Genomic DNA, 14,065 nt, shown 5'->3' on the forward strand with positions numbered 1-14,065 from the left:
AGAAAGATCAGTTCTCTATCTATCTCTATGGTTTACACACTGTGTTGACATAACACACTCACATACACTTTGCTTTACACAGCAGTTCACACAGGGCCAGGGACCCGGTGAACTATGTGCGATTCATTGTAGAATTTGACAGTAGTGCTGTTTTTTTTGTTGTTGCGGCATCTCATGTCCTGATAACAAGAAAGAGCCACAGAACATAGTCAATAGGAGAGACTTGCACTTTTTCTCTCGCTCTCCATCTTTCTCTCCCTCTCCCTGTTATGTAATAGATGGCCTGGAGAGGTTGTAGGCGTGATGTAACCTGACAGACGCGGCATCCTTCCTGCTCATCCCGGCATTACCCGCCCTTTTCCTCCCATTCCTCTCTCTGCACGTCCGCACTCACTGACCCAGTCCCAGGACCGCCTGCTTCCTCTCATCTTTCTGTCTGCTTACCCTCTCTCTCCCTGGGCCATCGATGCAAGCAGAGTATAGCCTCACTGGCTGCCCCCTGCTGAGGCCTCCTGGATCTAAGCTCCTTATGCCCCGGCTAGCATATTCCCATAACCCACTCATAAACACACAGCAGCACTGAATCACTGCTATCTAAGATGAGCTGCAGCCACAAGTGCATCATCTCTCTTTCTCTGCACTCTCTTTTCAATGTGAGTTTTTACAACTCTAGGGAGTTGAATTGGTTTCCTTGTCTTACTTTGTTATGCTGAGTTACCCAGCTGCCCTATTTTTCAAACCTTTCTTTGCACTACCATCTCTGAGAACTCTCTCCTTCCCCTCAGCAGGCCTACTTGCTCCACCTCCTTTTCTAAAGTCTCTTCCCTTCCCTCGTTAAGATTTTTTGTGTCCTTTATCCCCCCAAATTCTCTACTAGTTCTCGCCCACAGCTCAGGCCCCAGCCAAAGGCTTTTATAAGGATCCCCACTCCCCTCTTCTCTTTTCCAGCGTGGTGTAGCCTACATGTTCCTATGTCACCTGACCCGGCAGAGTGGAACTGAGGACACCCGAGAAGGGATGAAGTGGAGACTCTTGCGTAATGGACTTATACGTGTGCAGACGTGTGTGTTTAGCCTATGTGTATGCGAGCGAGAGGGATGGAGGGGGAGTAGAATGGGAGAGGGAGGGAGAGATGGAAAGTGACAAAGAGCGGGAGAGGAGTGTAGGAGAGAGAGTGCGGGCAAAGAGAGGGTACCACTGTCAGAGTCAATTCCTTGTTGCTTGTTTACAAGTGACGCGGGAGAGGAAGGGGTGCGGGTGACAGGTAGTCATGCCCCTGTGTTTGGCTTTACTTTCCCCTGTTTAACCGTCATGGGGGAATTATCCACAGAATGCAGGGCTTTTTCCATGTTTATTTCTTGTCACTTCATCTGAGCGGTTTGTTGCATTAATGAGCCTGGGGCAAAAAAGAGAGGAAGGAGAGAGATCCAAATAAATCTGTACGGTTGACTGACAGGCAGGAAGTAAATTCACAATGCCGCTACATGTTCAGTATGACAATGGCCGTGTTCGAGAGCATCAAATCCACAATGCATCGTGGGTAAATGTTGACTGATCTACAAATAGTAATGAGTTATTTATGGTGCTAAAGGATTCGTAGATCAGTCAGTCGGCAGTCGCTTGCGCCTACAATGTTGAACAAGCCCAAAATGTGTTTGGCTGCGTTTAGACAAGAAGCCCAATTCAGATTTTTTTTCCCACTAATTGGTCTTTTTACCCATAACATCAGATCTTTTCAAACCGGATCTGTTTCAGAGCTGATCTGATTGGTCAAAAGACCATTTAGTGAAAAAAGATCAGAATAAACACAGCCATAGTATTGGAGAAAGAGTGCGTAAGAGCGAGAGGGAAAGTTTCTGAATGCCTGTACACGTGTGAGTATATACTTGAATTGACAGCACAGCTGGCTGCAATGTTTGCTGCTGAGTGGAAAATTCCTACAATGGAGTATGAAGAGAGGGAAAATAGGGAAGAGGAAAGGAGGGGGCCACTAAGGGGGCAGGCAGGTCTAGGGTCGGAAAATCAGGGGAGGGATTGGTTGGTAGGAAAGCTGCCATTGTGAGATCACAGCCCCCACAACAGCTTCTACCTACATGGTGATTGAAAGATCCTTGCAAAAGATTCATAGCCAAGACAAGAAAAGTATCAATGAGAAAACGCTGCGTGTCTGCTATAATCTGTCAATTATGTGACTCTTTCAAATTGACTGGCTTTTGGGCTGACTTTCACATTGATGAAAGTATAGGTTTTTGTAGAGCTAGGTTTTGTAAATTGTTCATCCCACTTCTGATTCTTGTAAAATCATGGCAGGTATACAAATCATGGCAGGTATACAGCTGACCTGAAGCTGTGAAGCCTGGGTAATGCAGTCTTTTTGCTGCCAGGCGGTGAACAGTCAGCCTGGCCATGTCCTCACCTGAGGGACCCCTCACACCGTGCTCTCTGGGAGTGTGAACGCTTGGGATGATACCCTCCGCATCAATTGTTTATAGGAAAACACACCTGCAATCTAGTGCATTTAAATCATCCCTGTTTGTAAAAAAACAACATGAGACCTTTTTTAAAACCATATACGACACTTTGAAATCTAACATAGAGACATCCGAGTTGATCAGCCACCAAAGTGGAGAGAATTCAGTGTGACATGTAGCCTACTGATGTGACTTGTACAGAACAGTGTTAGCAGCCCCATCCATTCAATCCCATAGCGATGTGACATGACAGGTTCTGTTTACTCATAATTTGCCGCAATTTCTGCATGACGCGTTTCCATCCTTGGCTGACTGCAAACATAACTGAGCAAGTGTACATTTCCTACATCATTCCCCCCCCCCCCCCCCCCCCCTGAAAAAGCCTCCACTTTTCCACAAAACATTTTTTGAAATCGTGAATATTTCAAAACATAAAGAGCAGTGAAAATGTTTGTTTATACGTGTTCTTATTGCAGTGGAAAGATGCGTGCCAATCTGTTTTGGGTATATACAGTACGTGTTTCTGTAAAGCAGTGTCTGGGAGGGATGGAGAGAGACGTTAGGGGTTCTGGTGGTGGGAGGGGACACTGACAAACACTACTTGCTTTTGTTTCCAGGCCTTTCTTTGTGTGTTAGACAAACAATCAGTCCGCTCCAGAATTCCCCTGTTTACGTTCCCTTGGCGGTGTCTTTTCCTCAGGACGGCGATGGGGGGTCACTGAATTGGGAAATGCAGACTGTTTCGATGTGTATATGTCAGGTAAACATGGGTGAAGTCAGTGAAGTCCACACAACCCATCTCCCTTCCTTCACAAGCATTCTTTCATAATGGTGCCTGTCAACAGATGTATCAGGTAAGGCCTGGATATAGCCTACTCAGTGTACTGTATGTCTAGCCGTGCTGCAGTAGACTACATTAAACACTGGATCGAACGTTTCACTTGTCTCCTACTCTCACAACTACTAATCATTAATTAAGATAATAATCCGTTGTTTCTCTCTCCCCTATCATTACCTGCCAATTACCATAGTTTGCTAAACTGAGACTAAGCTTTTTTTTCCTGACACATTCGCTTACCCGATGCTCAGGTAACACACTTAACAAAGGGATGGAGGAGGAGGCAATAACAGACCAGGGAGCGGGAGAATTTAAATTTAGTCACATATTTATTACATAAATATATAGTAAAATAGACCAGCGACAATTACCATAAAAATATCTTCCTTTAAAATCCTGACCATAAACAAAGATTTGAAAATCACACACTGACAATTACAAACACGCTGATTGTCTGGACCGGTCATAAGCAGCCCACCACAAAAACCTGACATCACACCACCCACTGGACTCTTATTGGAGAGGGAGGGTTCAGATGCTAGGGCGAGAAGGGGATGGGGGTGGAGGAAGGAGGAAGGGGGTGGAGTTTGGGTTGGGGTTAGTTGGTTGGTGGTGGTGGGTGTGATGACGGTGTGGGTGGTGTGAGAGGAAATCACAGTATATATATTCAGAGGTTTTGTGTGTGTGTAAGAGAGTCTTTTGCCCAGAGCTTGCCTACTGCCTGCCTGTGTTTGACTACCTTGTGTTTGTCCCTGTGCTTTGTGGAAATTGATCCTGAATACTGTTCGTCATGTCCTTGTAACAGTGACTGCATCTGAGATAGAGGGAGAATCTCAATTGCATACTACTCGCGTCCTCTCTCCTTCTCAAAACCCATTGGATGGGAAAGCCAGAGGTCCTTCCCCTCTGACCTTTTCCTCCAATAGGTTTTGAGGAGAGGACTCGAGGGGTATGCAATTGAGATTCTCCCAGAGAAACTGAGTAAGAGAGAGAAAGATGTAAAGAGAGAAAGTATCAGGTCCCTACTGGTGACAGTCTTTAGCCTGTTGAAGGCCACATGTTTGTCTGTGTACTTTGTCCCCTCTCTGACCACCACAAGTTGCGGCAGTCTCAGATCAAGACTACAGCCTTGCAATATCCTTTCTTCAAAGTGTCTGTTGTACACTGTAATCACACATATCCAGACTGAACCTCAAGGTAAGAACTACAGGGTCATCTGGCTTTTTCCAATGGCTGCTGTCGCTTAAGAACCCCCCCCCCCCCCCCCCCCCAAAAAAACAAATCTCATTCTAGAGGCTCTGTTTAAAGTTGAGGTGTCATAGGGAACGTGTTCTGCAGTGTGTTCAAAGACAGGTATACTGTACAGACACAGGGTCTCATTACATAGACCTATGTGTTACGTGGCTGCCACAGACTGACCTCTGACCTGACCTTGCGAAATGTCATGGCCCCAGAGTATCTGTGAAACACCCACCCTCATAACCTCCCTGCAGCCCTCAGCAATCGCAGTGAAGCAAGGAACCTAGATAGAGGTCAGTGATAGAAAAGTATACCAAAAAGTCTTAGTTGTAGTAGACAGCGTGTTTTCTTTCATATATTTTGACAGATTTGCATGTACTGCTGGCTGAAGGTTTTGAAGTCTGTTTTATGTATCAATAACCACAAATACACTGAGCAGTTGAACAACGGACTGGTTGAATTTGTTTTGTGTGTGTGCGAAACAAAAATGACTCAAAAAGAGAAAATAAATTCTAACCCATCGGTATTGAGGCTCACAACTTTCCATTGGTCAAATTTGGTAAGACAATAAAACCCATAGCTTTGAATCAGGTGTCATACTTGAAGTGCATCGTCGAGATCTTTTGAATAAAATTGGCACGTGGCCCCTCTCTGGATCGCAAAAGTTCAGATAATATACAGCGACACAAAGATCATACACAAACATCTGTACACAAACACCAGGACTGGAGAACAAAACCTCACCCAGAGTGCAGTTCCTATTCCAGGACTGGAGAACAAAACCTCATCCAGAGTGCAGTTCCTATTCCAGGACTGGAGAACAAAACCTCACCCAGAGTGCAGTTCCTATTCCAAGACTGGAGAACAAAACCTCACCCAGAGTGCAGTCCCTATTCCAGGACTGGAGAACAAAACCTCACCCAGAGTGCAGTTCCTATTCCAGGACTGGAGAACAAAACCTCACCCAGAGTGCAGTTCCTATTCCAAGACTGGAGAACAAAACCTCACCCAGAGTGCAGTCCCTATTCCAGGACTGGAGAACAAAACCTCACCCAGAGTGCAGTTCCTATTCCAGGACTGGAGAACAAAACCTCACCCAGAGTGCAGTTCCTATTCCAAGACTGGAGAACAAAACCTCACCCAGAGTGCAGTCCCTATTCCAGGACTGGAGAACAAAACCTCATCCAGAGTGCAGTCCCTATTCCAGGACTGGAGAACAAAACCTCACCCAGAGTGTAGTCCCTATTCCAGGACTGGAGAACAAAACCTCACCCAGAGTGCAGTTCCTATTCCAGGACTGGAGAACAAAACCTCACCCAGAGTGCAGTCCCTATTCCAGGACTGGAGAACAAAACCTCACCCAGAGTGCAGTTCCTATTCCAGGACTGGAGAACAAAACCTCACCCAGAGTGTAGTCCCTATTCCAGGACTGGAGAACAAAACCTCACCCAGAGTGCAGTCCCTATTCCAGGACTGGAAAACAGTGGTGACACAGAGGCAGTTTGACATGGAGCCTTAGACTGAATTTAGTAGTGGGTAAGGTACTGTAGTATCGTACCATCCCACTGGGCACAGATGTCACTTCAACGTCTGTTCCACGTTGGTTCAATGTAATTTCATTGGAAAAAAAAAAAAACGGAAAGAAAATGGAAACAACGTTGATTCAACCAGTGTGTTCCTAGTTGAATGGGTATTGTTAAATCTATGGGCTCAATTAGACCAGTCTGTTACTGTGTGAGAACATTTGGTCCCTTCGCTGGATTTCAAAACTAGCTTAACAGAGCATTTCTCTGGCTTTCCATACAATACAAGGCTTTAGTGGAGCGTTGGCCGATGGACTTGCAGGGTAACCTGCGCTAGGAGTGTACATGTCAGATCAGTGCCATGGGAAAGATAGGAGACAGCATGGGAAAAGGAGGGGTTAAGAAAAGCACCCTTTGAGGCCTCACTTTCAAACCTGAGCAGTCCTGACCGATCAAACCCGTTTTCAACCTGACAAACATTGCATATGTATTCATACAGATGGCTAATTCTCTAATATATATATATAATGTGTATATGTTAATTAATTGTACATTCCTTGCTGCCTAGGGATATATTTTCCACCACACCTTCTACAAAAATATCTGCACAATTAGTCACCTCAATAGACATTGTACGCACATAGGTAGTCCAAGCAGCATAATGCAGACCAATCAATTCACCAACTGTAATCACCTGCCGTCAAAAGCTCCTAAAGGTGTTACCTATTGGTGCTACTAATTCATTGGCAACAATTTGGTCCAGTAGTTAACAGACACAATTACAGGCCAATCTGATGAGATCGCCAGAGCGATCGCTTCACCCCCCTTCACGCGTTATAATATTTACAGCTCTCCATGTCTGAGGTAGTGACCAGGTCACAGCGCAGGTCAAGGAGCGGAGCTCCAAGGGCCATAGAGGGGTTATAGTGCTTTTCAATGACCATATGTCAACATACTACTGTATACAAGCACATCTAGAGGAGGGTTTACCGATAGACACCTGACAGTCATGACTTTTAAAAGTCAAAATGACAAAATGAAGTCGCACACAAGTACGTGCCCAACCTCTTTCTCTAGACCACACACACACACACACACACACACACACACACTCCTATTCCTGTAGTATAGTTATCATTGTATCATTGGCAGGATTAAAATGTCATAATATGGTTTTCAATAGATCCCTCTGAACTCAAGTTTTTCACGTTCACGTGGGTGTTGGCTCTAGTCAGTTCTAATCCTCTGTAACGATATCCTCATAAGGTTATTCTCCAAAAAACGTAAGCTGGAAAAACATATTTCTCCCAAGTTCCCAACTCTATTACCTGCATTTTCTCAAAGCAAACCAATGAACGCCCACACCAATCATCAATCTCTATACAAAATACCGCAGTACAGTGTCACAGAGCAGCAATACAAAACGCAATCAATAAGGCATCCAACACCTGCCATGCCCCTAGCGGCCAAAACAAGACAGGACAAACGGAACACTATTAACAGTCTGTTTTCCACTTGCAAGCTGAACGTCATTTCAGCCGAGCCCTTAAGTTGTACCCTGCTCGCATTCTGCACTCACGAGGTACAAGCCCCGCACACACCTCCTAACGGTTCCAACCCCCCCCCCAACCCTCTCCGCCCAGCTTATTGAACACTCTTGGCTACATTCTTCAAGGAAAATAATAATGGAAGTCTATGACAAGGCTCAGTTTTACAGAAACCTGTCTTGTACCGCGGCCTCAAAAGATGCTTAGGGAGTTGGGGACAACAAAGAAGGTCTGTGCTTGGTCAGCACGGCAACCATCCACAACACACACAGAGGCACGTGCACACCCAAACAGACACAGAGGGACACACGCAACACAAAACGTACATACACACACAACCTGCTGGGACAAAGACTGGTTGAATCAAAGTTGTTTTCAGATCATTTCAACCCCAAAATTCGGTGATGTTGAATCAACGTACAGGAATTTGGTCATTTTTTCACCCAACTTTTAACCTAAATCCAATGACATGGTGAATTTTGTTGGTTGTTTTCACGTTGAATTCACGTTCTTTGACAACTCCACCAAATGTAAATCAAAACTAGAAGTTGAACTGATGTCTGTGCCCAGTGGTACACACATCCAACACAAACAAATTTGAGCCGTACCACGCTTCCAATGGATCACAAAGTATTGGACATTAAGCACACATCAATAGAACAGGTCATGACACAGGAGCAAAGCTTTTCCTCAGATGGCGAATTGCTGCCATATTGGATGGAAGCCATTCATGTGGACCATTAGCCAACTGTGTGGGGGAGCTGGGAAATGCTGCTTACTCTTTAGCTGTAAATTCATACACCAGAATATCAAGCAGGAATCCACTGTCTGTGATGGTTACAATTCATTTTATACACTGCATGTGTTTCTGTGTGTAGTAAGCAAAGGTGGGACATGTTCCTTCTGGACCATAGGGCATAATTGGTTTTGAGGCAAGGAACTGTCCCAAATACAGAAAACTCAAACTCTGTCTGAGTGCTCACCGTGTTGTCAGTGTTTATCACCAAACACGTGAACACATGCACCCACATTCAGCCACCCACCCACACTGAAACAGACAGATAGAGAGACAGACAGTAACACACATAGAAATAGTCTCTCATTTGGGTCTAACAAAGCTATGAGGGTATGGTGCTGTTTCTTTGCAGAGGGAGAAAGGATATGGGGAAATTAAATGGAAAAGGGTCGTTCCACCAATTCGGTGCCTTTTGAGAAGTGTACAAAACATTTTTGGGGGGTGATTTCACAAAATGTTTACCTTCTGTCATAAAGATTTTAAAAAAAAAATGTTATCCCATCTCAAAAGGTTGAATAAAAATGACCATAGTAAGTGCCTATTAAGTGCCAAATAAAGTAACAGGGTTGACAAAATAATCTTGAATCAACCATGAATCCCCTTAAGACAGGGGGGGTGGAAGCTTGTTCTGTGCAACAGGGAGGGGCAATTGAATTCAAGCTTTTAATTATTTTTGTCAAAATATGCCCAGTCTGTCTATCTATCGGTAACAGGGTTGATGTGTTATGCTCGTCCCAGTCAGTTTTCCACCACAAATCACCAGAAAATGGCAAAGAGTAAAACCAGCTGACCTGCTTTTACACTATGATTTGTCTGTTAATGTTCAATATTTATTCATATATATATATATATATATGTAATAGTTATTAAATTGAGAGTTCAGCTCACATCTTGCAGAATTTTGGCACTCAAGCAAGACTTTAATATGGAATTTATTTAATTCTCCATGTGATCTATATTAAAAGGCACTTAATTCAATATAACAGGCTTTTAAAATTGCAATATTTGAGCACAATTTCTACTTAAAATAGCAAAGGGATTGCGTGGAACGATCCAAAACCAAAGAGCAGGAGAACAGGACGCAAACAGTACATACCATGACATTCTCCATCCAGAGAGCAAAAAAAGATGAGCTAACAATGGTGGTTCATCTAATGTTTATCATCATTTATTTAGAAAATGTTATTTTTTCCTGAGAGAATCCTTCAATAGCTTTCTTATCCAGTCCGGGAAACAAGTATGTGTCTGCGATTGTGTGTGTGTGTGTGTGTGTAGAATGGGTCACTGTGTTCTAGCCAACACTCTCATGGGTGGGTGCATGTTAAAACTAATCATGCAAATTCATATTGTCTCACGGTTAACAACCTAATAGGGTCTGACAAGACCAGCACCACTCACTCAGATATTTCACTTCATTAAAAGCTTACCCAGAAACATTGGTTAAACATTTTTTTTTTGTCAACAGCTGTGGCTTCGAGGCTACACCAACACTTATATAACGGTTCAACTAGTTCAAAGTAACAGATCAAATGGAAGCGCTATTTGGCCATTATCGGGTACAATCAGTGTATTTAAAGTCTACATGCTGACACAATCAACGACTACTTTTCTAGAATATTCTCCAGACAGCCTTTAGAATCTAGGCTGCTGAGAGTGCATCTCAACAACGTACGTGCTGCTATGTCAGTGCACGGCCAGTTAAAGCGGTCTTGTTTATGTGGTAACTTGGCTCGTTCATCAGTGCATTCGCCTGTGTCTCGTGAGTTGCAGGTGTCTGACCATCATGAGGAGAGGTTAGAGGTCATCCTGCCAATCGCACGTTACTCGCATCTCACCAACGTACGTAACTCACCTCCCACTGAGCACCATAATGTCTTGAAGTACATTCATTTGGCCACTACCCACTAAGCACGGACTTACGCTGACGTCTTTTGGAGTACTGAACTATACTTTTCTTTACCCTCTGACCTCTTTTTTTGGTGCGGTTTTAACATCCACGGACCAGAGCGAGTCTGAACCAATCATAGACGTTTATGTTTGGTTTAGATTTGGTCTGGTCTGGACCGGCCTTTATTTGGCCCAAACAGACATCTATAATTGGTTCAGATTTGGTCCGGACCGGCGTTAATTTGGCACAAACATATACGTCAATCAAAGACATCTATGATTCACAAGTTTGGAGAGCACAGTACAGCAGTGCACAGTACATTACAGTACAGAAAGGTACAGTACGATACAGTAGAGTACATTAAAGTAAAGAAGGGTAAAGTATAGTTTAGTACAGTAGAGTACAGCACAGTAAAGTATAGTACAGTATAATATAATGTATTTTACCCTACATTACTCTTATACTCTACTGAACTAAACTGTACTCTACTGTACTGAATTAATTCAGTAATTCAATTAATTAAACTGTACTATAGCTACTGTACTGAACTGTGCTGTAATGTACTGTTATGTTCCAACTTGTGAAACATAGCCTAGACATCTATGATTTGTTCAGATTAGGTGTGGTCCGGACCAACCAAATTTGTACTTGTTTGGGGGCGGAGCTCATTAGGGCTCCCGAGTGGTGCAGCGGTCTAAGGCACTGCATCTCAGTGCAAGAGGCGTCACTGCAGTCCCTGGCTCGAATCCAGGCTGCATCACATCCGGCCGTTATCGGGAATCCCATAGGGCGGTGCACAATTGGCCCAGCGTTGTCCGGGTTTGGCCGGGGTAGGCCGTCATTGAAAATAAGAATTTGTTCTTAACTTACTTGCCTAATTAAATAAAGGTTCAATTTTATATTTACAAATAACACACAGAATGCTTTGCAAGTGTCTGTTTTTACATTTAACATGTACATTTTGGTCATTCCGCAGACTTACAGTCCATTAAGGTAGATAAACAACAACATATCACAGTCATAGAAAGAAAATAATATTTCTGTAACCGTGGTCTGCTGGTTTATTCTGTAGGTTGGAATGCTTGGAACATCAAGCTCACATAAACGCATGTGACCGGTGGAGGAAATAATAAATAATAATATTTGCTGCAATCTTCAGATGGCTCCTCTTTCCTATATTCAATTGATTTATTGTTATATAATTTATATAAATGTTACATATTTTCAACTTTCATTCAGAATGGAAAATTAACCTTACTTCAACGTCTGGAAAATACGTATTTTCGACATCTCTTCAACGTGATTTTGCTTACTGGGTAGATTCAATATTTTTAACGCTCAACTGTGCAAGTGATGAATTTTTCTCACTCTAATTTCTAAATGAAAAATGCAAAGACACAATTCACGTATGAGGCTGCATGGGCCTTGTTAGGGTATCACTGAATTGATCCACCAAACCATGAGAGTGTTGTATCGTGTAGACAAATACTGTAACACAGATACAGCCATGCACGTACGCACGCACGCACAGAGATTCCGGAGCAGTTTACAACAGCACAACTCTATCCAATCTTCTATGATATCAACAGCGTCCTTCCAACTCCACTTGTCCTTTTGCCATCTCAACGAGTGGGCTTGCTGGTCCCCAGGCACCAACCGGTGAGCTAGGTCATGGTTGGAGTGTGAAGACAGGGCCTTTGGGCATCCCGTCAAACCTGGGTCCATTCACTTGAAAGCCCTGAGCCTGGGCACACACAGAGTAGCAAGGGTCTTTGCTCCCAGATCAAATAAGGATCACTGGGATTCATGCAGTTGAGTTGGGGGAATCCAGACAAGGTTGAAACCGCTTTAATATAAGCATGGCTGGCAGGCTGGCTCGCCAGTAAAGGGAGCACGCTTTTGGAGGGGTTGGAGGGGAATTGCATAGACATCTTGCTACTTGCGTTTCTTTTTTTGTCTTCACAAAGCTCTACATTTGGTAAAGGTGGAGCAAACAAAGCCCCCAAAAAACAAAACATCACAGACAATCCTGTCCCTCTTCCCATGTGTCAACCTGTTGGACTGAACCATGATAAGACAGCTGATGAATGGACAGGGGTGTTGGGGGATTCCATTTAATTGGCTTTTCTAAATGAATGTAGTGGGCAGTAGCCAGGCAAGCTGATATATTGGAAATATTAGTGAAGTCTTGACATTCCCCTACCCTTTGTTATTTAAGGACTTTAGATCAGTGATTCTCAACTGTTTTTTTAATAAAAATAAATAAATACTCCAGTCTGAGCTTAAACGACTTAAACCAGGTAGAAAGTGTGATAATGAATTTAAATGTGTAAATGATTTCATCTCTGAAAATGTTTTCTTCAATATAGAGCTGTTAGCAGCACTATTTCGGTTGATTTCGTGGGTCTCAAGCCAGTGAGTTTATTAACATTCTTCATCAAGAATATGAGCAAAATTATAATATTGACAATGAAAGAGGTGGGAATGTTGTTCTCATCATATAATAGTTTTCCAGATTGTATGTTGGCAATTATTTTTTGAGATGAAAATATTGGGTCGCGAGTGAGACAACCGGATTCATTTTGGGTCCCGGGACAAAACCAGTTGAGAACCACTGTTTAAGGTCACTAACCCCCCCCCCCCCCCCCCCCCCCCCTCCCACTCTCTACCCACTCTCATCATTAACCATGAAGAGACCAGTCTGTTGTAGGTAGACACACATTGTAGCCATGAAAGCATTAAGATTTGCTGCCAGGACATACTGTAGGGATGGCTAGCTATCTCTTTTCTGAGAACAAGAGGCACAGGGTCAGTTTAATAAAGTCATGGGGTAATTTTGAATATGGGTCGACATGTGAGAGTGCACACACAAGCACACACACAGATGTATGAAGCATTAATATACGTTGCACATTTTTTTTCTTACTTTACAAGATGGCGGGATGCAGGAGCTGGCAAGGAAGTGCTCAAGCCTCAACATCCAGTTTGTGAGTGTTGCATATGATTTTACATATACTGGTTTTTCATATTTCATTTTCTGTATTTACGTCCTTGGTTATGGCCAAAATCAAACAAAATAAAAATCAAACAGAAACATAGTTTTTTTTTTGGGGGGGGGGGGGTGAAAAAGTATTGCACCTTGCAGATGGGCAATATTCTCAGTTTGTTTGTGTGTAACATCGATGTGACACCACCATCCGTTCTGCTGGTGAGCGGAAGTGAGGTTGCGGGTGCCGGGCTCAAATCCAGCCCCGTCCTGTCAGCTACATTCAATACCATAGAGCACTCAGCCATTACAAAAGACTTCCCCCAAGCTTTGGGCCATTCACATTTGGCTTCACTATTTATGGTTATGGAAATATCTGGGAGTGGCCAACTGCCAGCCAGCAATCCATTTCAGCATCTGATGATGATGCAAGACTTTACTAATGTTAGGTATCCTATCCACGATCCTCCTAGAACCAATTTAATAGGTAGCAAGCGCAAAGGCTTGAGGGTAAGTCTTCTGTAATCACTGCATATGCGCACGGGCCACAAGCACATATCGTTTTGCGCACTTCCACATGCGCCCGTGAATCATCACTCCTCCCAAGTTCATTTGAGTTTTGTGTTGTGTGAGGTATGAGAAGATTGTGTTTCATTTTTTTAACGTTTTTTTTTTGGGGGTTGCATTATTTTTCCTGTTTGTGTTTTTTTTTTTTTCAAAGTCGTCTTTCATTAAAAAAAAGGAAACAAAATATATATAAAAAGAAAATATTCCTGT

Source organism: Oncorhynchus mykiss, chromosome 16, assembly GCF_013265735.2.
Source record: "Oncorhynchus mykiss isolate Arlee chromosome 16, USDA_OmykA_1.1, whole genome shotgun sequence".
In the NCBI taxonomy this organism is placed as follows: Eukaryota; Metazoa; Chordata; class Actinopteri; order Salmoniformes; family Salmonidae; genus Oncorhynchus; species Oncorhynchus mykiss.